Source organism: Anomaloglossus baeobatrachus, chromosome 1, assembly GCF_048569485.1.
Source record: "Anomaloglossus baeobatrachus isolate aAnoBae1 chromosome 1, aAnoBae1.hap1, whole genome shotgun sequence".
In the NCBI taxonomy this organism is placed as follows: domain Eukaryota; kingdom Metazoa; phylum Chordata; class Amphibia; order Anura; family Aromobatidae; genus Anomaloglossus; species Anomaloglossus baeobatrachus.
Window position 1 is genome coordinate 328202682 of NC_134353.1, and position 25785 is coordinate 328228466.

Genomic DNA, 25785 nt, shown 5'->3' on the forward strand with positions numbered 1-25785 from the left:
GTTCTAAACGCAGCGTAAAAGCATGCAACACACAGACGTGTACACATAGCCTAAGATCTGGCTGTGTTCATAACCTTTATAGAAGGAGCCTAGAAGCCCATACATGGAGGTGTTACGGGGGGCTGTCTGATAATAAAACCTAAAGGAATATCAGACAGTCAGGGTCCACCGTGCAAAGACTCTGCTGCAGACTATGGCAGAGGATAAGGGGTATATAAGTGTGCCACTGTAAATCATAATAGCACAAGTGCAGAGTGCAATACCTCTGTTAAACCCACAGAGGAATATAATTAGTAAATAAGGCAATTCCTCCCTTACTTGGAGGGTGTGTAGAATGATCTCTGTTAATGATCACAGAGACAAAAGCAGTGAGTGTGAAATGGCACCTACCTAGGTCCGTTCCTCTAGTGGTGCCAGGAGACGGACAGCAGCGTAAGCTGCACAAAGCTCCTACCTGCGTTCGATCCACTAGTGTGCGAGGACACGAACCACTAGATATGGCACCTGCCTAGGTCCACTCTTCTAGTGGTGCAAAAGAGACGGACAGCAGCGTAAGCCGCACAAAGCTCCTACCTGCGTTCGCTCCACTAGTGTGCGAGGACACGAACCACTAGATATGGCACCTGCCTAGGTCCACTCTTCTAGTGGTGCAAAAGAGACGGACAGCAGCGTAAGCCGCACAAAGCTCCTACCTGCGTTCGCTCCACTAGTGTGCGAGGACACGAACCACTAGATATGGCACCTGCCTAGGTCCGCTCTTCCAGTGGTGCAAAAGAGACGGACAGCAGCGTAAGCCGCACAAAGCTCCTACCTGCGTTCGCTCCACTAGTGTGCGAGGACACGAACCACTAGATATGGCACCTGCCTTGGTCCGCTCTTCTAGTGGTGCAAAAGAGACGGACAGCAGCATAAGCCGCACAAAGCTCCTACCTCTGTTCGCTCCCCTAGTGTGCGAGGATACGAACAACTGCCAGACGCAGTATAAGGAACGTTACCCTAGCGGCAACGTCCACCTACGAGTAGAATCACAAGGCCTAGCCAGACCATGTGCCTCACCTGCACCTGCCTATGTCCGCTCCACTAAGAGGTAAGGACACGGACTGCAGCCGAAGCTGTAAGGTATAAGAACGCTACCCTGCCGGTAGCGCTCACCTAACATAGACAGAGAGATGCCTAGAGGAACGTGCACAGAGCGTCTACTCCCATGCATGAACCAAGAGGACTGAGCACCGGGCGGCGTGCGTCAGGATCTTATATAGACTCTGTGCCTCATCCAAGATGGAGGACACCAGAGCCAATCCGCTGCCAGAATGACAGCAATGACGTCACGCTGGCCTATCACCGAGCAAAGCGTCACAAGCACATGACCAGCGACCAATCGGCATAGAAGGTGTCAGAGACATGTGACCACGTGTCACAAGCACATGACCAGCGGCCAATCAGCTTAGAAGGTGTCAGAGACATGTGACCTCGTGTCAGCGATAATGTCACCCGCACATGTGCAATGGCTCCAAGATAGGACTTAAGGCCACTTTACACACAGAGATAAATCTTTCACAGATCTGTGGTTGTAGTGAAATCATGGACATATTGTTCCATTTGTACACAGCCACAAACCTGGCATTGATTGTCCACAATTTCACTGCAACCACAGATCTGCCGCAGATTTATCTCTGTGTGTAAAGTGGCCTTTAGTCTCCAGCGGTTGCACATGTGCAGTAGCAAGAAATCCGGACATAGTCTCCAGAGCCACAGCAACCGTAACAGGAGGTTTGTAGTCCAAATAGTGGCACTTTGACATGACATGGATGTTTTTAACCTAGATAGTCAATCAATGAAGGATAAGTTGTGCTCAACCGCTATGGTCCTGGTGCTCGGGAGAAAAAAGTCCAGATATCAAATAGTTACCCCGGCACACAGTTAAGAAAAATGAACAGTCCAGGTATAGTGGTATGCTTGTGTTATTTTATTGTTTCATATATAAACGGTTCTGCCCGACGTTGCGGCTCGTGCAAGAGCCTTCATCAGGGTCAGGTGAGTACTAGGACATACATGATATATAAAAGAGAGAACAAAAGTAATTTTACAATTACATCATGACATGGCATCAATAGACAAAATCAAAAACCAACATATAGCCTGTGAGGGAACGTGTAACAGGGGGGAGGGGGATGTGTCAATTGTGCAATGAGAGGGGTGTGAAACATGAGGGTATACAACCGCTCTGATGGTAAGAGAAAGGAAAATAAAAAAAAGAGAGATGGAAAGAAAGATGGAGGGACCAAGATCTGAGGGGTATAGTGAAAAAACGAAAAAAAAGGGGGTTGAAAAAACCAAGGAAAGAAAGGAAAAGAAGGAAGAAAGAGAAAAAGGGAGAGGAGGAGAGGAAGAGGGAAGAAGGGAAGGAATTGTAGAAAAAGGACAAGAATGGGAAAGGGGAATAAGAAAGACATACCCGTATGATAAGACGTGGTAACACATATGAAGCAAAAGGGGGAGAGAAGTCTGAAATAGAAATATGATGTACAATAAGCTGCATAGTAGAAAATGGCAAAAGAATGTAGATGAACATGGAAAAATGTAACTTACATCTAGATACTCAAGGAGGGCACCTGATATTGAGAAAATGTGTATGGCTGTGAATGAAAAATGTTAAATAGAATAAATGAATGGAAAAAATAGAGAGACGAGAGGGACAGGTAATATGGATACATACCAGTAGTCTACTGCCGTGTAGTGTGGATAGGGGCTCTCAACTAATGATGAGTAGTGGAATAATCACTACTGTAGGGACGCTACAAAGGAGAATATAATGAAGAAAAGGTGAAAGAATATTGTAAAAATATTGTAAAAATATTGTAAAAATGCTGTGACACTAATAGGTATGTAGAGCGATATAAGATAGAAAATACATACCAATATGTAATTGGCTAAGGTATATCTTGTAATGGTCAGTCATGAGTATTCAAAGACTAATAGTGTGTGGGAGAAGCCACATAAGGTATGGAGGATATACACTAGAAAAAAGTGATATCATATAGAGATAAACGTAGCTGAAAAGGGTTCGTAATGAAATAGTAATGAAATAGACTGATAAGGGAAGACAAACCTCTTAAAGGTAAAGGAGTGGTGAGAGCACCAGGGAAATGCCTAAAAAGTCATAAGGGCAGCAGGTAAATGAAACAACAAAGATAGTATGAGCATAGTGCAGCAGCATTGGGAGATCTTACCTATCGCAGCATGATGTGTCAAATGAGGGAGCCCAGGGATAGGGTGAGAGGGAGGACTTTATATACAGACAGCGTGTTGTTCATTGGTGGCAGCGGAAGGTGGACTTCCGGGTCTAGGGATGCTGGGAAGTGGTGACGTGTATGCGCATGCGCATAGCGCGGTGCCCCCTCAGCCCTCCTGTAAGTGGGTCTGGGGATGCTGGGAAGTGGTGACGTGTATGCGCATGCACATAGCGCAGCGCCCGCTCTGCCCTCCTGTAAGTGGAACGCAGGTGAGCAATGACGCATGCGTTGTGCTGTTAGATGGAAAAAAGGGGGATGGCGCAGACACGCTGTGTCACTCTTATTCATATAGTAGTATCCATGGTGAGGCAGACAAGCAGCGGTGGAGCGTCCTGGAAGTGAGAACTAAGTGCACGCTATTAGGCTTGTGAAGGGTGTTCTAGGACATCTATAGGAGAAGACAAAAAGTGGAGATTAGTCTATTGCAATTATAGCAATATAAAATGACATTGTTAAGAATATATTACAAGAATGATATACAACCATATGTGCAAATAATATACAAATAATATATAAGTAATATACATGTAATAATAAGGATTATGTGGTGGTAATAACCAAGGGATACCATCACATAGTGTTAGGGTTACTCCCACTGAGGGGAAATAAATACGGATATGTCCCATGACAGACGGAGGATAGGTATTTTTTTAAAATATTGTATTTAAATAAAAACATGACATATAGATACAAATTACAATAGGCAAGTACCACATGTACAAGGGGCATCCTGTAGAACCTCATGAAAAAGGAATAATAGTTATTAGCAAAGAGATAATTCAACTGATAATTTCATATTCCCTGTTGAGACCCATAGGCTCCAGGGTTTTCAATATATGAATCCAATAGGCCTCCCGTAATTTGAGGCTATGAATTCTATCGCCTCCTCTTCTGATGGGGGGAACATGCTCAATTACTTGGAACCGTAACTGGGCTATGGAACGGATGTGGGAAATGAAATGAAAAGGGATGGGTAGAAGAGTTTGTTTGCAGCGAATGGTGGATTTGTGTTTGCTTATGCGGTCCCGGATATGTTGAGTAGTTTCGCCAACATATCCGAGACCGCAGGGGTACTTGATGAGGTAGATTTCAAATGAAGAATCGCAGGTGTACAGACCCTTAATAGTAAAACGCTGACCAGTGTGAGGATGTGTGAAAGTGTCGCCCTTAGTGACATTAGAGCATTTGGTACACCCCAAACAGGGGAAAGTCCCCTTCCTTTGTGAGACCAAAGTGGATTGTGACGAGGAGGATTTAGTTGAGCCAATGTCAGCTCTAACGAGATGATCCCTGAGGTTTTGTGATCTTTTATGGCAGAAAAGCGGGGGACAATTAAATGCAGGAATAGAGGGATAGGACCTGGAAAGTAAAGGCCAGTGCTTGCGAATAATGTCTGTAATGGGTGTGTTGAAAGGGTGATATGTAGAGACAAAAGGGACCCTAGAGGCCTCGTTAGACCTTTGTGTACTGTGTGAAGATGACAAAGTTTGTCGGGATATATATGATGGATAGCCACGGTCCTGAAATTTACGGCTCATTTCATCATGGTGAATACTCTTAATATCGGGATCAGAAACAATACGGGCAATCCTGTGGTGTTGTGAAAGTGGTAGGGAATTCTTCACATGCTTGGGGTAACTACTGGTATAATGTAGGAGGCTGTTTCTATCGGTTTTCTTTATGTATAGGTCTGTAGACATGCGACCTGTGTCATCCAGTGTAACGGTGGTATCCAAGAAATAAATAGAGGTAGGGTCCTGATGTAGGGTAAAAGTCAAGTTAGGGATGCACCTATTAAGGGACTCAAAGAATTTGTTCAAATCGGAGGATCCACCATGCCATATGATGAACACGTCGTCAATATATCGCTTCCATGTTAAGATGTGCGTCTGGAACAAAGGAGAGTTGTAGACATGCCAAGCCTAGATAGTGGCATTTAGGTTAGGTTCCCGGATTACAGAGATTACCTTGCTGTTGGTTCCGGGCTTACATGCATTGGTCAATACATAAACTAAATATCTCTCTTTTGCAGTAATGCAGTACCATATTTTCCCTTATACATTTTTGGCTTTTCAGTGTGCAGCTGTATGCATTTTATAGTTACTATGTTTTTTCGGTTAGCACCTGTTCAGCTGTTTTGGCTAGCACATTTGTTGGATGTGCGGGTCAGTTTTTTGGATATTTACAAAAACTATTGGAAATAAACTTTTTCATGGCAGCGCGTTTTGGGCCAGAAAGATTGTACAAATGGGCCTTGGGCAATTTAGCACCCGGAATGAGATTGATGGTACAATCGTAAGGGCGATGTGGTGGCAAAACCTCAGCCTCTTTTTCGGAAAACACGCCTCCAAAATCTTTTAGGTACTCCGGAATACCCTCCAGATTAGTGGAAGACACTTGAACAGTACTAAGACAAACATTTGCACAGTTAGGACCCCATTTAAAAATATCGTGAGATTCCCAGTTAATAACAGGGTTATGCATCTGTAACCAGGGGAATCACAACACCATCCCAGCTGGGAGGTTATCCATGATATGACATTAAATAAGTTCCTGGTGAAGGGAACCCACTTTGAGGAGGAACTCCTCAGACGCAAATTTAACTACATTCTACAACGACGGTGTCTTATCAATGGCAATGATATGAATAGGAGTCTAACTGTCCCTATCTTAGCTTTGGACCACAGACTAGAGTCAATGAAATTCATGGAGGATCCACAGTCCACGAAAGCAGAGGCAGAAAGGCAACACTCTCACATACAGAGTTCCATCTCCAACAGAATCTTTTGAAATGAGGAAAAGGCTACCTGAGAGTCTGGGTGACCTCCTTGACCATCACCCAGACTTAGGCGTTTCCCGGTGGCTTGACGGTTGGAGGGCAAATGGGACAGTTCTTCTTCCAAGATCCCGAACCGCTGCAATAGAAACACAACTTCCTTTCCCACCGCTGTCTTCTCTTTTTCCTCTTGGAATCAAAGGCACCAACCTCCATGAGATCAGGATGTGGAACAACCTCAGGATTGACAAAATGGAGTCTCTCACAGGGTCATCACTCTCTTCCGCAACCTCCGATCCATACGTACTGCCTGGGTCATGGCCTCCTCCAATGAACTAGGTGGAGGATGAAGGTGCCAGATCGACCTTTAAATGATCAGACAGTCCTCTCGTAAACTAGCATCTTAAAGCAGAGTCGTTCCAGGACACCTTGGTGAACCACTGCCTGAACTCAGAACAATATCAATAAGCCGTGTGACTGACCTGAGCGAGACCCTTGATCTTGTCATCTGCCACCATGACCCGGTCAGGTTCATTGTAAATAAGTCCCAGGGCGTAAAAAAAACCTATCCACTGACATACGTTCAGGGATTGTCGGTGGCAACAAGAAGGCCCAAGTCTGAGGACCCTCCCTGAGCAAGGAGATAATTATCCCCACCCGCTGGCTCTCATCCCCAGAGGATCAGGGTCTGAGGGAGAAAAATAATCTACAACTCTACTTAAAAGTAAAAAAAGTTCTCTTTCTCCCCAGAGAATGTATCAGAAAGCTTAACCGTGGGTTTAGGAGAATGTAGGACAATATCACCGGTATCCGGCTAATGGCCGCCTGAGCCATGGAACCCTGGAGGGTTTTTACCGTGACCGTAAGTTCCCCCTGAAGCTGGTTATGGGAAGTGGTCAGAGTTCTATGCTCCACGGACAGATCCTGCATCATCTGGGTTAACTCTGACATCTGATCCGCAAGTGTATGTAAGGGGTCCATGACAGGAGGAAAAGTATGGTCTGGTTATAATGTCACGCTGTACAAAAGGCTGGTGAGAAGTAGTACAGTGTATTCCCCACTAGGTGGCGGCAGTGTAGTGAAGGAGAGTCAAAGTAACACTGTAACAGAAGGGAGGCTGAAGTACAGCAGAGTAACTTCAGCAGGCAGTTCACAGGCAAACTACCAGGGGGCAATAGAGTAGTCAAGCAGTCAGGGTCTAGCCGGTCAAGTAAGTGCAGAGGGAGAATCAAGATCAGGTCAGAAAACAGAACCGAGGTCAGATGCTGGGAGATCAGGTATGCAGAGGGGAACACAAAGGGCGCAGGGAACGGAAGACAAGACCGGAGGGTGAGGAGACACAAACACGGGAAGAGGATGACAAGGATGTTACAAATGACACAAGAGGGAAGTCAGGGATTGGGACAGATGGACGAACGGGGGAGGGTACAGCTCAGGGCACGGTATCTAGGAGTCAGATCAAACAGGAAATCTCACCAGAGCCAGTCACAGGCTGCAGAGCAAAACTATAACCAGTGCTGGAATGCTGGTGCAGTGCCCCAGATACAGTGTCTCCTGAAACCGGAACGAGGTCGATGTGAGTTAACCCCTGACCTGATCTGGGAAACTCTGGAGCAGGGAGTATCGGTCCTGGATCATGACAGTTCGTTTATGCAGGGGAAGAGAATTGCTGAATTTCAAAATATTGTCCTAGAGTTTTGGGCACTAGTTGTCAGTTATGAATATTGGGGTTTGTACTGATCCAATACTTATAGGATATACATTTTCAGCTTCGTGATTACAAGGGGAAGGACTTGTATATGTATTTTTTCAAAATTGTGCGGTCTGAGCATCAGTCCCAAATTAATGTTGACTAACTGGATGATAATATACATATTATGTTTCATATCTATAGAAGGGTAAAATCAAGATAAGAAATATGACCATGATAACTTCCACCTGGGAACTCCAAGGGAGAAGATATCCTGGAAATTGGGGATCTCATAATTTTCTGGAGACTGAAGCCACATCACATTACAAGCCTTGTTATGAATCATCAGAGGGGACGTAGGCGGGTGTAACTTGTGTAAATAAAAGCAAATGCCAGATTATGATTGTAATTCAATGCTGGAAGATGCACTTCAGTATAGGAGTTGATCCATATTTTCTATTAGGAGAACTCTTTCCTCCAAAATTAAAATGATGCCACCCCTGTGACCACAGGTCAAGTACTTTTTTTTACTTATCCCTCTTATTTTATGTAACAGTATACAGTTGAAAACAGAAATTTACATACACTATGTAAAAAGACACATCTGCAGGTTTTTGTCACTATCTGACATGCAATCAGAATAAACCTTTCCTGTTTTAAGTCAATTAGGTTTACCAAAATTTTTTATATTTGCCAAATGCCAAAATAATGAAAGAGAAAGAATGTTTTAAGGCATTCATATTAGTTTTTGCAAAGTCCACAGTTTACATCCACTAAGAGTACTATGCCATTAAACAATATGGGACTGTCCATATGATGATGTCATGTCTTTGGAAGTTTCTGATAGGTTTATTGGCAACATCTGAGTTAATTAGAGACACATCTGTGGATGTATTTTAATGCAAACCTGAAACACACTGCTTCTTTGTGTAGCCTATTGGGAAAGTCAAAAGAAATCAGCCAAGGTCTCAAGAAGAGAATTGTGGACTTGCACAAGTCTGATTCATCATTTGGTGCAATTTGCAGATACTCTAAGGTGCCCCGTTCATCTCTACAAACAATTATACACAAATACAAACAAGATGGAAATGTATGTAAACTTTTGACTTTGGAGAAAGTAATAAAAATGCCTTAAAACATTCTCTGTCTCTCATTATTCTAGCATTTGACAAATATAAATAATTTTGGTAAGCCTAAATCACCTAAAATGGGAAAGGTTTATTCTGATTTCATGTCTGATAGTGAGTAAAACATGTATATGGGTCTATTTAGATACTGTAGGTAAACTTTTGGTTTCAACTGTATTATTTGTATTATTTTGTCCCCTTTGTAACTTCTTTTGTACATTTTTATTAAAACTGCCTACTTTTTTAAAATGTAATCATTTGATTTATCTGACGCCATACACTACATGTAACGGATGTCCACTCTACCTGTTGTAATGGGGGTACTCACTCAGCTTGCGCCTCAGTTGCATCAAGGTAGGCACAGGAGTCACTTTGTATAAAACATCAAAGCGGCTTTATTAAGCGCTCATAAAGCATGCCATTAGAACAGAAAAGTAGTTGCAAGAACACAATATACATGTTCCCAAAAACGGCACTTCAGTGTCAGTCCAGTAAGTCCTAGTACAGATTTTTCACAAGAGGTCTTCTCACCTCTGCACCCTGACCCCGGTCATTATATCAAACCCCCACCTATGGGTTCATTCCTGGAGGTTTCACAACACCTCCATACACAGACTATGTGCCAAACAGACTGACACCTTTTTAAACCATGTGGCCTATCAGCCACATGTCAAACACTCCCATGGGCGGAGGTATGTGGATAGCCAGATCCGCACATCTCTCTGACTATCCATAAGATCTGGCACAGAAATGCCCTAACAAGCCTTGTTGCACTATAAGTGCTAGAGCAGATATCCAGGCTTACAGGCTTAAACCATTATCATGGAACACACCCTCCACCATGTTACACTGTATAAAAGATTGGTGGTAGCAACTAGTATATTTCTTGGGCTATTGTGGACCTGGGCAATGACTGTACTGAGGTATATTTTATATATATATATATATATATATATATATATATATATATATATATATATATACAGAACAAACCAAACGTTTGGACACACCTTCTCATTCAAAGAGTTTTCTTGATTTTCATGTCATGAAAATTGTAGATTCACATTGCAGGCATCAAAACTATGAATTAACACATGTGGAATGAAATACTTAACAATAAAGTGTGACACAACTGAAAATATGTGCACACTCTTGGCATTCTCTTGATGAGCTTCAAGAGGTAGTTACCGGAAATGGTCTTCCAACAGTGAAGGAGTTCCCAGAGATTCTTAGCACTTGTTGGCCCTTTTGCCTTCACTCTGTAGTCCAGTTCACCCCAAACCATCTCGATTGGGTTCAGGTCTGGTGACTGTGGAGGCCAGGTCATCTGGCGTAGCACCCCATCACTCTCCTGCTTAGTCAAATATCCCTTACAAAGCCTGGAGGTTTGTTTGGGGTCATTGTCCTGTTGAAAAATAAATGATGGTGCAACTAAACGCAAACCGGATGGAATAGCACGCCGCTGCAAGATGCTGTGGTAGCCATGCTGGTTCAGTATGCCTTCAATTTTGAATAAATTACTACAGGATTACTACAGGATGGGCACATTACTATAGGATGGGGACATTACTATAGGATGGGGATAAGGATGGGCACATAACTAAAGAATGGGCACAAGGATGGGCACATTACTACAGAATGGGCACATTACTACAGGTTAGAGACCAGGATGGGCACATTACTATAGGAAGAGGACCTTACTATGGGATGGGGACAAGGATGGGTACATTACTATAGCATAGGCACAAGGATGGGCGCATTACTACAGGATGGGCACATTAGTAGTACAGGATAGAGACCAGTATGGACACATTATAGGATGGGGACATTACTATAGGATGGGGACAAGGATGGGCACATTACTATAGCATGGGCACAAGGGTGGGCACATTACTACAGGATGGACACATTAGTAGTACAGGATAGAGACCAGTATGGACACATTAATATAGGATGGGGACATTACTACAGGATGGGCACAAGAATGGGCACATTACTACAGGATGAGGACATTACTATAGGATGGGGACAAGGATGTGCACATTACTATAGGATAAGGACATTACTATAGGATGGGAACAAGGATGGGCACATTACTATAGCATGGGCATAAGGATGGGGGCATTACTACAGGATGGGTACATTAGCAGTACAGGATAGAGACCAGTATGGACACATTAATATAGGATGGGGACATTACTACAGGATGGGCACAAGGCTGGGCACATTACTACAGGATGAGGACAAGGATGGGCACATTACTATAGGATGGGGATAGGGATTGGCACATTACCACAAGATAGGTACAAGGATGGGCACATTACTACAGAATGGGCACATTAGTACAGGATAGGGACCAGAGTGGGCATATTACTAAAGGATGGGGACAAGGATAAGCACATTACTATAGGATGGGCACAAGGATGGACACATTACTATAGAATCAGGAACAAAAGTAGAAGTATTTCCGGCGAGGAAGTAAAACATTACTTTTATTACTTGTTTAAACATAAATGAAAAAAACAACAACAACATCGACATATGAAAAAAAGCAACAGGGAGGGAACTACGTGTTTCGGTATAACACCTTCATCATGGTCACGGACTACAGAATGGGGACCAGGATGGTGCACATTACTACAAGAAGGGGAACGGGATGGCGGACATTACTAAAAGATGTTGTCAAAAATTACTATATGCTGCTAATTGTAAAACTATATTACAAGAAAAGAATAAAATGTTAAAAGAAATCAAAATAAGGCATGAAATTATTTTATACACATGAGTGATCTAAAGACAGGAGGCGGGAGCGGGCAGGGAAGAGGCAGAGAGCTGTATGTAGTGTCCGCTCACTGCACTTACACCTCTCCTGCCTCTCTCCCTATACCCTGCCCACTGTCTGCCCCCTGTTACTGACTGATAGGCCACTAAAACATGAGTGAGCTAGAGACAGGTGTCAGGGAAGAGGCAGGAGAGTTGTAAGAGCAGTGTCCACCCCACTGAACTTTGTACTTATTAACATACAATTACAACTATGGATTTCTACAAAAAAAGTTAGGATTTAAAGTACCATTATATACATGCCATTAGTTTGGGATATAAAATCCTGATAACAGGTTCTCATTCATTAAAAAAAAAAGAAAAAATTCAAATGTGCCATGTGTCCATATTATGTGGTAATAACTCTGAAATGCTTTAACATGTCCTAGGAATTGTAAGATTGTATTTTTTTTTGTGAGACTGTACTAATGGCATACTGCAATGTTCTGTTTTATTTGTTCAACTTTAAAATACAATAAAAATGATTGAAAATCTAATGGTATACTGCAAATAGCGATAGATCATCCAGCTGCTATGGGGCCTCCCGCCAGGATTGCCAAGCTACTATTCAATTTTTCCTGGACAAAAAGTCCAAATTTTTTACAGACAATTGCAACACCCCTTAATGAAGCCACCCCTCTTAATAAAAAAAAAAACACACCCTCTGATTTATAAAATACAGAGGAAGAGCATATACTGGTAATTACACCCAGCATAAGGGAGAAGTGGTATTGCGCAGTGTATACAGTATACTGTATATGTAAGGCAGGAGAAGTGGTACTGTGCAGTATATATACAGAATAAAGATTTGCTCACATCTGTGTATTAAAAATCACTCTGATTCTCATCCAGATTAGTGGACAAATGAAATCCGCATGGTATTGTCGTCCATATGACATGCATATGACAGCTGTATGTAATGCTTTTTTTTTCTCAGCAGCTATAATTAAACAATCATTTACAGGATTATTTACAGTGTTCTATGTAACAAAATGGTAATGTATGCATAAAATACGGACAGCATACGGATGGTCCACGCACAGTCTGTTTTCTTTCTCGAAACTATTGACTTGCATTAGTGAGTCTTGGCCATTTTACGCAACCAAACACAGAATCCAGCGATTTTTTTTTTTTCCTCAGTCCGAATACAAATGAGGAAAAAATTGCACATCAGCACTGCCTCAATGATTAACATTGGTCCAAATACAATACTATTTTTTATCAGATTGCACTAGGCGTATTAATATGCAAGTGGAAGCGAGGCATAATACAGATACTGAGAATTACACCCAGGAAAAAGAAAAGGATCCAGCACTCATGTCCAAGATGTATGATAAAATTAGATTTTTATTCAGATTTCCATAGTAAAACAGATATGACTCATATCCAGAGGTATAAAAAGGTCCCCATAAGAGATGAGATGAGATGACAAGGATTACGCGTTTCGAGCTGTATGCTCTTAATCTCAATGGATTGAGATTAAGAGCATACAGCTCGAAACGCGTAATCCTTAATCTATCTATAATAGAACTAGGTTGATGTCTTCAGTTCAGGAACATACTGGCATTGTTCATACCCTGTACACAGCTCCCCATTATATACTGTAATACAGCGCACACTGTAAATATTGCATACATAGCTTCACGCAGTATACTATAATATAATATAAGGCTAGAAGTGTATACAGGCTGCTGTCTGTATACATCATATAGTGGATACAGGTTGCTGGCTGTAATAATTAGAGATGAGCAAACTTCCCAAGGTTTAATTCGGATCAAGTTCGCCGACTTCATCTGTGTTCACTGAATGGCTCGACAAACATATCCGAATCCCATTGAATTCACTGGGAGGCCTAAAAGCTGCCAAAACAGCTCAAACCATTTTACAGTGGACCAACACTGTTGTAGCACAGCCATTAGCTTCCTAGACTATTAACATAAGAAATATTGAGGTGGATGAGTGACAGGTATAGACATGATGGGCTGGGAGCCCTCATACCTCATGAAACAGTTGAAACTGCTGTTCATCAATTGACCCAAAGTATACATAGTGTTTTAGCACAGCAGTGAGACATGGGCCATGCACCAGACAGGGTCTGGCCCAGAATTTACAGCTTTCAAATGGATTAGTGATAGGAGTAGGCCTGTTGCTCTGAGAACCCTGCCACTACAGACAAGAAACAACTTGGAGACCGAACTTGGAGTCTCCACATTTCCAATAATTAGGGTCATACACCAGGAAAAGTGGCATCAATTGCCCTAGAGTACAAATCGTGTTTTGGCGCTGCAGTGAGGCATGGGCCATGCAACAGACAGTAACATCAGCAGCAGTAGCAATAACAGCCACAGAAGTCACAACAAACGTGTCACAGACTGCAATAACATGAAATCAATGCAGAACACTGAAAACTACACTATTGCCTAGTCTTTACAGTTTGCGACTGGGGTCGAAAAGTCATTGGAGATTCATGACTTGTTCATCTTGATGAAAGTTAGGTGTTTTACACTTTCAGGGGACAGCCAGAGGTGATTATCCATTAGGACATCAGCGGCGCTAAAGACACATTCTGAGAGAACACTAGCTGCCATGCATGACAAACCTCCAAGGCATAACCGGCGAGCTCAGGTCATTCTTCCATTTTTGAAGACCAAAATGCAAAAAGATTCCAAACCCACCCTGATGGCATTGATATTGAGCTCTACATACTCCTGCACCATCCTCTCCAGTCATTCACTATGTGTCAGACTTGGAAACTGTTCTACTGGTGCATGGGATGGTCTAAAAAATGGGTGACACAACTCACAGAAATTGCTTCTGCCACTTAAACTGCTGCTAATGTTTCTGGTATGATGACTTGATGTTCCCAGGTTTGGAAGTCTAGAATAACGTAAATACTAAAAAATAGAGAGCAAAAGACAGTGTGTATAGCAATTGGGATCACCGCAAATGTATAAGATCATGAAATACTTTTTTTTGAAAAAACACCAAAATTCAAGACAACACGAACATACAAAAACGTTTAAAAAAAACCCAGACAGGGTAAAATTCCATCATATGTGTTCCTGTATGGAATCACACCATCCCCTAACATGCACTAAATTCACAATAGGATAAATAAGATGCCTGTAAACAAGGGGAGGAGCAAAAATAAAAATGGAAAATCACCTGGGGTGAAGGGGTTAAGCAAGTTGAAGATGAAATCAGCTCTAAAAGGCAAAAAAGTTAACACATTTCCTTTGTATTTTAGGCAAACTAAAATAATAATTTTATCTTTTACATTTGAAAAATTACAAAAAGGGAAATGGGTCAATGCAAAAGTTTGGGCATCCTTGGATATTTGTGTGCTCAGATAACTTTGATCAAGGTTTCAGACCTTAATTAGCTTCTTAGGGTTATGGCTTTTTCACTATCATTGTTAGGAAAGACCAGGTGATGCAAATTTCACAGCTTTATAAAAACCCAGCCTCCATTATCCTTGAAGCCATAAAGAGCAGCCATGTGTTTTTCTAAGTAGCTGCCTAGCGCTCTGAAAAACAGGACTTCTGTTAGGAGGTCCCATGATTTCTATGTACGCCCCTGTACTATACTTTGTTAGATTTTTATGGAAATATCTGAAATTTGATGAAAGTTAGGGAAAACAAGTAGTTTTCAAACATTGAATACTATGCTGGCATACCACACAAAACAGTTAATCTAATATATAAAGCTGAGTGTATGTATGTGTGTATGTATGTATGTATGTATGTATGTATGTGTGTGTGTGTGTGTGTGTCTGTGTGTGTGTATGTGTGTGTGTGTGGGTGTGGGTGTGGGTGTGTGTGTGTATGTCCGCTAAAGGAATCCGCACCGTCGCATTTACAATCACAAAATTTTGCACAGATGCCTCATGTGACCCAGGGAATGTCATAGACTATGTTTTGTCAGTAAAACGTAACCTTGCGCTTTACAGTTACTCTCCAAGTTACCTGCCTCCATTAAAGTGAATGGAGCCTGGAACTACACATTATTAATAGCAGCTGTAATTGGTTGCTATAGGAACAAAGGACATTGTTAGTATAAGAAGCTTAAGTGTGAGGTAATATGATGTCAGTGGGGAGACAGAGACAGACAAAGACAGAGAGAGACAGAGATGACAGACAGAGTTGACAGACAGAGACAGAGACAAACCTTGAAAGAGACAGACCTTGAAAGAGACAGATGGGGAAAGAGACAGATGGGGAAAGAGACAGATCTTGAAAGAGACAGACGGGGAAAGAGACAGACCTGGAAAGAAACAGACGGGGAAAGAGACAGACCTGGAAAGAGACAGACGGGGAAAGAGAGAGACAGAGAGACAGACAAAGATATACGGGGAAAGAGACAGACCTTGAAAGAGACAGTCGAGGAAAGAGACAGACCTGGAAAGAGACAGACGGGGAAAGAGACAGACCTTGAAAGAGACAGACAGGGAAAGAGACAGACCTGGAAAGAAACAGATGGGGAAAGAGACAGACGGGGAAAGAGGCAGACAGACAAAGACAGACAGAAAAGAGACAGACCTTGAAAGAGACTGTCGGGGAAAGAGACAGACCTGGAAAGAGACAGACGAGAAAGAGACAGACGGGGAAAGAGACAGACCTTGAAAGAGACAGACCTGGAAAGGGACAGACGGAGAAAGAGACAGACCTGGAAAGAGACAGACCTGGAAAGAGACAGACCGGGAAAGATACAGACGGGGAAAGAGACAGACCTTGAAAGAGACAGACGGGGAAAGAGACAGACCTTGAAAGTGACAGTCGAGGAAAAAGATAGTCGGGGAAAGAGACAGACCTGGAAAGAGACAGACCTGGAAAGAGACAGACGGGGAAAGAGACAGAAGGGGAAAGGGAGAGACAGACAGACACAGACATAGAGACAGACACAGACATAGAGAAACAGACAGACACAGAGATAGACAGACAGACACAGAGATAGAGACAGATAGACTGATATGAAGACAGACAGGGAGATAGAAACAGACAGACAGAGCCATAGACACAACGAAAGAGACAGACAGAGACAGACAGACAGTGGCACACAGACAGAGACTGGGAGAGAGACAGAGAGACAGTTACTATCCCGGGCAACGCCCGGGTACTACAGTTAGTAATAAATATTTCCTATATGTTTTCTTTACATCAGCATATTTTTTTAAACTTCCTTTGATTTCATTATGATGTTAAAAAGGGATAAAATTTTGCAGCAATTTTACCTTTTTCATGGAAATTTACAAATACTATTTTCTATTGACCAATTCAGTTTTGAAGTGACTTTGAAAGGTCGAAATATGGTAAGACCTCCAGAAGTGATACCATTCTGAAAACTAAAAAATAAAAAATTACTACTGTCTGGGCAGATGGTAGGCCTTGGAAAGGAAAAAGCACAATTTCATTTTTGGAATGCAAATTTTGTCTATAATAGATTTTGGATGCCATGTTTTGCTGTTCCTATTTGTTTTAGTTAAAACTGTTATTTAATGTTTTTCATGCTTGTCTCTGCTGCCATCTACTGGTCAGACCTTTCGGCTCCTCTGTTTCTTTTGTCCAGCCCTTGGGAGTGTCTGCTGACCCTCTTGCATCACTTCCTGGCATCTTCAGTTCCAGCCAGAGTTTTTGGGAGAATCACATCCCTTATTGGAGCTGCTAGAAGCAAAGTCTTCTGACCTTAGTGGCTTCAGAAACAAGCATCAAAAGAGAACCACAATGCCAGGTACTTGGACTACTGTACTCTGCATGTCCTAACCTTTGGAGAAAATAAACCACGCCAAAAAAGATCCTCGTCTGTCTGGGCTGTGCTACCTGGATACAGTCCATGGAGTGAACCCAATCGTGGTAAAGCTGCCATACAGTCTGCAGGAGAAATGGGCAACGTCAGTCTCAAGGTACAAGAGAGTGCATGACGTCACCTTTCCCCCATTTATTCACTTCTGCAAGTTCATTGACGAGCAGGCCCAGATGAGGAACGACCCCAGCCTCGACTTCCTAGAGTTCAACACTTCGGCAGCTGCAACATCATCATCATCAAGGTATGAAGGTGCCATACAAAAACGCATTAAGAACACTGTGAGTGTCAGGAAGAGTGAGCTACCATCACCTGCAGCACCCACAGATAAACAGTACACCATCTCATCACGAGATAAGTCTTTCAATCGAGAATGTCCCATCCATAAAACACCACATTCACTGAACAAGTGCAGAGGGTTTAGATCCAAAACCCTACAGGAGCGCAAGAAAGTCCTCACAGAGCTTGGGATCTGTTTCAAATGCTGCACATTACTTGAGCACATGGCCAAGGACTGTAAATCCATCGTCAAGTGTGAGGAGTGTCATAGCGAAAAACACGTTTCATCCATGCACCCAACCCAGCTAGCTAGAGACACACCGGCTGCAGTCACCACCGCTCCCACTCCAAGTCATGGCGGGGAGTCCAAGAATCAGACTGACACAACCACAGCCATCTCCTGCTCAGAGGTATGTGGAGAGGGCCAAATGGAGAAATGTTGTGCCCGAATATGCCTCATCAGGGTTTATCCCGAGGGACATCCAGAAAAGGCAATGAAGGTGTATGCCATCATAGACAACCAAAGCAACCGGTCCCTGGCAGGAACCAAATTCTTTGAAGCCTTCGGAATTAATGGACCATCAGAACCCTACACCTTGAACACCTGCTCGGGTCGCATAGAGACTAGCGGCAGAAGAGCCCAGGGATGCATTGCTTCTCCTATCAATGGGAAGACTGAAATACCTCTACTAACGCTCGTTGAATGTGACCAAATACCCAGCCACAGGAATTAAATTCCTACCCCAGAAGCTGTATTTCATCAACCACACCTAAGACACCTCGCTAGTGTTATCCCATCTTTGGACAATAACGCAGAGATTCTACTCCTGCTCGGCAGAGACAATCTAAGGGTACACAAGGTGCGACAACAGTGTAATGGGCCTGATTATGCACCATACGCCCAGAGACTGGACTTGGGATGGGTAGTCATAGGAAATGTGTGCGCTGATCTATCAGAAATTGATTCCTTCAAGACTTACGTGCATGGAGATGGGCGCAGAACCTGCCTAAAGCCATGTCCTCATCACTATGGAGTGAAAGAGAAGTCTCTAGACACAATACAGCTACCTGACATCACTTCTTCTCTGCATATCGACAACTTGGGAAGATCAGTCTTTCTCACAACCAAGGACGACGATAAAGTAGCCTTGTCAGTAGAGGACAGAGAATTCATCGGAATAATGGACTGTGAGTTTTCTAAAGACAAAACCAACCACTGGGTCTCCCCATTACCCTTCCGATCTACCAGCGTAAGACTCACAAACAACCGAGCTCAAGCTCAGACCAGATTTAACTCTCTTCAGCGTTCTATAAACAGCAAACCTGAAATGAGAGAACATATTGTTGCCTTTATGGACAAAATATTCCTCAACAACCACGCAGAACCTGCTCTATTCTTGAAGAAGAACAAAGAGTGCTGGTATCTGCCTTCATTCGGTGTATACCACCCACGAAAACCGAATCAAATCAGGGTTGTCTTCGACTCCAGCGCCAAACATGAAGGCTTATCCCATAACGATGTTCTCCTCACAGGTCCTAACCTAACAAACAACTTGGTAGGAGTATTGCTGAGGTTCAGAAAAGAGCTTGTCGCCATCACTGCCGATATTGAACAGATGTTCCACTGTTTCCTAGTCAGAGAGGACCACCGGAACTTCTTCAGATTTCTGTGGTACAAGGACATTGACACCAATAAAGAGATGGTGGAATATCGTATGAGGGTCCACGTATTTGGAAACAGCCCTTCACCCGCAGTTGCAACCTATGGCCTCCAGAGAACCGCATTACAGGGAGAGTCTGAGTACGCCAGAGACTTTGTTGAGAAAGACTTTTATGTAGATGATGGGCTCAAATCACTACCCACCGAGTAAGCAGCCATTGATTTGCTCAAAAGGACTCAAGGCATGCTGTCCCAGGCAAAACTCAGGTTACACAATATTGCTTCAAATAGCCTGACCGGAATGAGAGCCTTTGAGTCGGGTGATCACGCCACTGGGTTCAAGGACATCGACTTGGGGCTAGACAGTCCACCTGTGCAGAGGAGCCTGGGCATCAGATGGGATCTTGCAGCCGACTCCTTCGGATTTCAAGTAAGTTGCTCAGACAAGCCATTCACAAAATGTGGTGTCCTTTCTATAGTGAACAGCTTATTCAACCCGCTGGGATTTGTGGCGCCTATCACTATACAAGGCAAATCCTTGCTGAGACAATTCTCTGAAACCGTCAAGGACTGGGATACCCCACTCCCTTCCGACAAACAGCAAAAATGGGAAGCTTGGAAACAGTCGTTGTGTGGGTTGAACAACATTCACATCCCAAGATGTTATATCAAAAGCCCCCTCACCTCTAGCATAAAGAAGGAACTCCACATCTTTTCAGACGCCTCCACAGAAGCCATAGCAGCGGTTGCATACATGAAAGACCAGACCACAGAAAGGACTGACTGGCCTATGGGACTGATTACTAGGATACTGCCTAGCCCGGATGGCAATCTTCGGAAGGTGGAGCTAAAGGTCATCAGGAAAGGTGAGACGAAGACCTTTGCAAGGCCAATCCACAAACCTTTTCTGCTGTTGCCCATAGAGAGCGTCCCAACGGGATGAACGCTACCGGACATGAACTTTGAACCATCCTTCTTGTTTTGGACTCAATTGAGTTTGTTTTTGCATTTAACATGCCTTTCCTTTCAGGTTATATTATGGACTCAATAGTGAAATCCTCAAAGTGAATTTCAGACGGGGAGTGTGCTGTTCCTATTTGTTTTAGTTAAAACTGTTATTTAATGTTTTTCATGCTTGTCTCTGCTGCCATCTACTGGTCAGACCTTTCAGCTCCTCTGTTTCTTTTGTCCAGCCCTTGGGAGTGTCTGCTGACCCTCTTGCATCACTTCTTGGCATCCTCAGTTCCAGCCAGAGTTTTTGTGAGAATCACATCCCTCATTGGAGCTGCTAGAAGCAAAGTCTTCTGACCTTAGTGGCTTCAGAAACAAGCATCACAAGAGAACCACAATGCCAGGTACTTGGACTACTGTACTCTGCATGTCCTAACCTTTGGAGAAAATAAACCACCATTGTTTCATCTCAGCATGTGCATGTTTAACTCTGGAGTGCTCTGGTCATGTCTGCCTCACCCATAGGAAAACGAAGGTAAGATTCTCACACCATTCCATAACTACGCACCTTCAATCGCCTTTAAGTGGGGACAGAACACATGTCGCATGTTGAAGAGTGCCCAAGGTGCCAGGCTCTCCCACAAGTGACCCCATTTTGGAAACTAGATCCCTCAATAAATTAATCTTGGGTTTTGTTTAGGATTTTCGAACCCACAGGTGCTTAACAGAACTTTAGAACAATTTGATGTGAAAACAAAATATTGTTTTCTTTCCAGCAAAATGTTGATTTTGTCCCAAGATTGTAATTTTCCCAAAGGGTAATAGGACAAAATGGACATCGTAATTTTTACAGAATATGGCAATATCCCATATGTGGCTTTGCACTCGTGTTTGGGCGCACAGTGGGAACTGGAAAGGAATGATCGCCAGATTTTATTTAGATGGTGGGTGCCATTAGCAGAGCCCCTGAGATAACAGAGAAGCTAACCCTCCCCGTCATGATACTCCATTTAGGAAGCTTCAGTGCTCCAGGTATTCAGAATTCATCTAGGGGTTTAGTATGTATTTTGATCACATAGGTACCTAACAGAGTTTTAGAACATTGGGCTGTGGAAATATACAGTATTAGTTGTACATTTTTATTTATACAAGGGTAATAGATGAAAATGAATGATCCCTCACAAATTGGAATCCCAAATGCCAATTTCCCAATTGTCATCAGAAACTATTGATTGGCCACATAACAGGACTTAGACGAAAGGAGCACTATTTGGCTTTTACAGAGCAGATTTTGCTGATATAGTTTGTGAGCGACATTTGTAGAACCCCCTAGTGTCCCAGAATGTTACAAAATCCACAAAACTGACTCCATTTTAAAAATCACCCTTCTGGATGAATTCATCTATTTCTATCTATCAAATATGCCGGCTTATTGCCCATACTTTGTGCCTAGTTTGTATTTCTGGAGACACTCACCCCATAAATTGTTAAATAGCCTCTCCCCACTATAGCAATGCCATATATCTGGATGCTTACAGCAGTTTACACTTAGCGTGACTCAAAAGGAGCACAGATTTCACTGTATGTTAATTAAGGAAGGGGCTATGTCACTTTTGTAGAGTCTTTATGCTTACAGTAATGTGGAAACCCCCTGTATTTCCATTGACCGATAATGGACTTGTTTTTTTCAGGATGAGTTGAAGTTTTTATTGTTACATAACTGTGACAGAGCAGGCAGGGAGAGCAGACCCGTGAACAATCAAACAACCTTTATTGCGTCGCTTGGAGAATATTCCATCACAATGTACAGTACAGACCAAAAGTTTGGACACACCTTCTCATCTCTAGAACAACTGTTAAGAGGAGACTTTGTGCAGCAGGCCTTCATAGTAAAATAGCTGCTAGGAAACCACTGCTAAGGACAGGCAACAAGCAGAAAAGACTTGTTTGGGCTAAAGAACACAAGGAATGAACATTACACCAATGGAAATCTGTGCTTTGGTCTGATGGGTCCAAATTTGAGATCTTTGGATCCAACCACCATGTCTTTGTAGAAAAGGTGAACGGATGGACTCTACATGCATGGTTCCCACCGTGAAGCATGGAGGAGGAGGTGTGATGGTGTGGGGGTGCTTTGCTGCTGACACTGTTGGGGATTTATTCAAAACTGAAGACATACAGAACCAGCATGGCTACCACAGCATCTTGCAGCGGTGAGCTATTCCATCCGGTTTGCATTTAGTTGGACCATCATTTATATTTCAACAGGACAATGACCCCAAACACACCTCCAGGCTGTGTAAGGGCTATTTGACTAAGAAGGAGAGTGATGGGGTACTACGCCAGATGACCTGGCCTCCACAGTTACCAGACCTGAACCCAATCGAGATGGTTTGGAGTGAGCTGGCCGCAGAGTGAAGGCAAAAAGGCCAACAAGTGCTAAGCATCTCTGGGAACTCCTTCAAGACTGTTGGAAAACCATTTCCGGTGACTACCTCTTGAAACTCATCAAGAGAATGCCAAGAGTGTGCAAAGTAGTAATGAAAGCAAAAGGTGGCTACTTTGAAGAACCTAGAATATAAGACATAATTTCAGTTGTTTCACACTTTTTTAAGTATTTCATTCCACATGTTTTAATTCATAGTTTTGATGCCTTCAATGTGAATCTACAATTTTTAGAGTCATGAAAATAAAGAAAACTCTTTGAATGAGGAGGTGTGTCCAAACTTTTGGTCTGTACTGTATATAATTACCCAAGGTCTATAACACAGCCACAACACAACAAACAAATATGAGGGTGCCACTCAGTAATTTGACATCAAGGAAGATAAAACACCGGTGCTCCTTTAAAACTAGCAAGGTAACCAAACCAAGTGACAAGACATATTATCCCACATCTCCTATAGAATATGCACTTGTACAAGGATCTGGCATCTACAGGAGATCCTCACCGTTTCAAGACAACACACACCAACAACCACAAATATGTGTCTTTTCTTTTATACCTACCTAACTCTTGGGATCAGCCTCCCTTAATGGGCAGAAGTGCTCACACCCCACCCCTTTAAACATAAGTTACATTTAAGGCCGGAGTCACACTTGCGAGTTCCTCGCGTGTAACTGGCACGAATCTCTCATTGCATCACCCGGCACGGCCGCACACTCTCCTGACTGGAGCGGGTCAGATGCATGTATCTCTATGCAGCTGAGACGCTCCTGTCTGGTGAGTGTGCGGCCGTGCCGGGTGATGCAATGAGAGACTCGTGTGAGTTAAGCGGGCTTTACACGCTGCGACATCGCTAATGCGGAGTCGTTGGGGTCACGGAATTCGTGACGCACATCCAGCCGCATTAGCGATGCCGTTGCGTGTGACACCGTTAAGCGATTTTGCATCGTTGCAAAAACGTGCAAAATCGCTAATCGGCGACACGGGGGTCCATTCCCAAATCTCGTTACTGCAGCAGTAACAAGGTTGTTCCTCGTTCCTGCGGCAGCACACATCGCTGCGTGTGACGCCGCAGGAACGAGGAGGCTCCCCTTACCTGCCTCCCAGCCGCTATGCGGAAGGAAGGAGGTGGGCGGGATGTTACGTCCCGCTCATCTCCGCCCCTCCGCTGCTATTGGGCGGCGGTTCAGTGACGTTTCAGTGACGTCGCTGTGACGCCGCACGGACCGCCCCCTTAGAAAGGAGGCGGTTCGCCGGTCACAGCGACGTCGCCGGACAGGTAAGTATGTGTGACGGCTCTGGGCGATGTTGTGCGGCACGGGCAGCGATATGCCCGTGTCGCGCAACAGATGGGGGCGGCTACCCACACTAGCGATATCGGGACCGATATCGCAGTGTGTAAAGTAGCCTTTACACGTGAGGCACTCGCAAGTGTGACCATGGCCTAACTCAATGAGTGGAAGAGGATCATTAAAGTCCTGTCAACAGGACTGTATATCTGGGAAGCGCACTGCACAGAGGAACAAAGATACCCATGGCCCCTGTTTGCCCACCAGATGCATGACAGAAAATACTAATGGAGGGCCTGATTTTTTATTCCTTTCAATATCAGGATAGGATCACATTTATTCTGTGTTCTACACTGAGCACTAATATCTGTATTTTCAGTTAAATCCCCACAAAATGTGATTCAGATGAAACCATTCAATAAAATGAGGCAGATGAAGTAACTTTGGACTCCGTCTGGCCACTATTCAGATGGTGTCCCATCATTCTAACCATACAGAGAGCTGTGGTGGCCAACACGTTTGTGGACTAAAAAGACACCTAAAAAGTCGCACACCACCTAAACTGAGGACAAACTGAGTCCAAAGTTACTCCATTTGTCTCATTTTAGTGACTGGTTTAATTGGGGGCTTTATCTGAATCATGTTTTGGAGGGATTTAAGTAATAAGCGTATAGTACAGGATAAATGTAATCCAAGCTTTATTCTGATTTTTGAGTGACAGAATAAACAAATAAACAGCAGTTAAAGATTTTTTTTTATTTTACATTGTTCACCGTGAAGTATACATCAGTGGGGGGGAGGCAGGGCATTTGACTCGGGAGCAAAGAATAGGGGAGCAGTTTGCAAGGACAGATGTTGTGGTCTGTGGTGTATCTCAGGTGGCTGTATTTTCTTTCCTCACCTTGGCCATTCTCCGAGCCGGCTGTTAAAACAGCCTAAAGTGGATTTTTCTTAAAGATTGACTTAAAGCACCACTCCAGAGGGTTTTTATTTGTTTGTTTTTTTCAGTGCTGGAGTGTCGCTTTAAATGTAAGTCCCCTGCCCCGTTTATACACTCACCCTCACGCGGTTTCATAGTTTTTCGATATCGCTCCAGTCCTGCGGCTCCATCTTGTGCCTGCAACTTCTAACTGGCCGTAAGTTAGAAGTTGCGTCACAAGGTCTCATTGGAACTATATGACAGCTAGAATGAGGTTCTCATAGACTTGTGACTTCTGGTGTGCTCCATGAAACATTGAAGCTGTCGGCAGGTCACAAATCACAAGTGACGCACCAGAACTATGCTGAAAATGGATCAAGATGCTGGAAGTTGAGTATATGACAGGGGGAAGGGGACTTATATATAACCCCTTCAAACCCTCCCTGCCCCCCTCGGCGAGTTTACATATTCATTTTTTCCTCCCCTTCTTCTAAGAGCCATGACTTTTTTATTTTTCTGTCAATATAGATATATGAGGGCTTGTTTTTTAATGGGAAGAGTTGTACTTTTGAATGACACCATTTATTCTGCCACATATTTTACTGGGAAAATGGAAAAAAAATCCAAGTGAGGTGAAATTGCAAAAAAGTATAATTGCACAATTGTTTTTTTTTTTTTTTTTTATTTACCATAATCACTATATGGTAGAACTAACCTGGCGTAAGTTAATTCACCA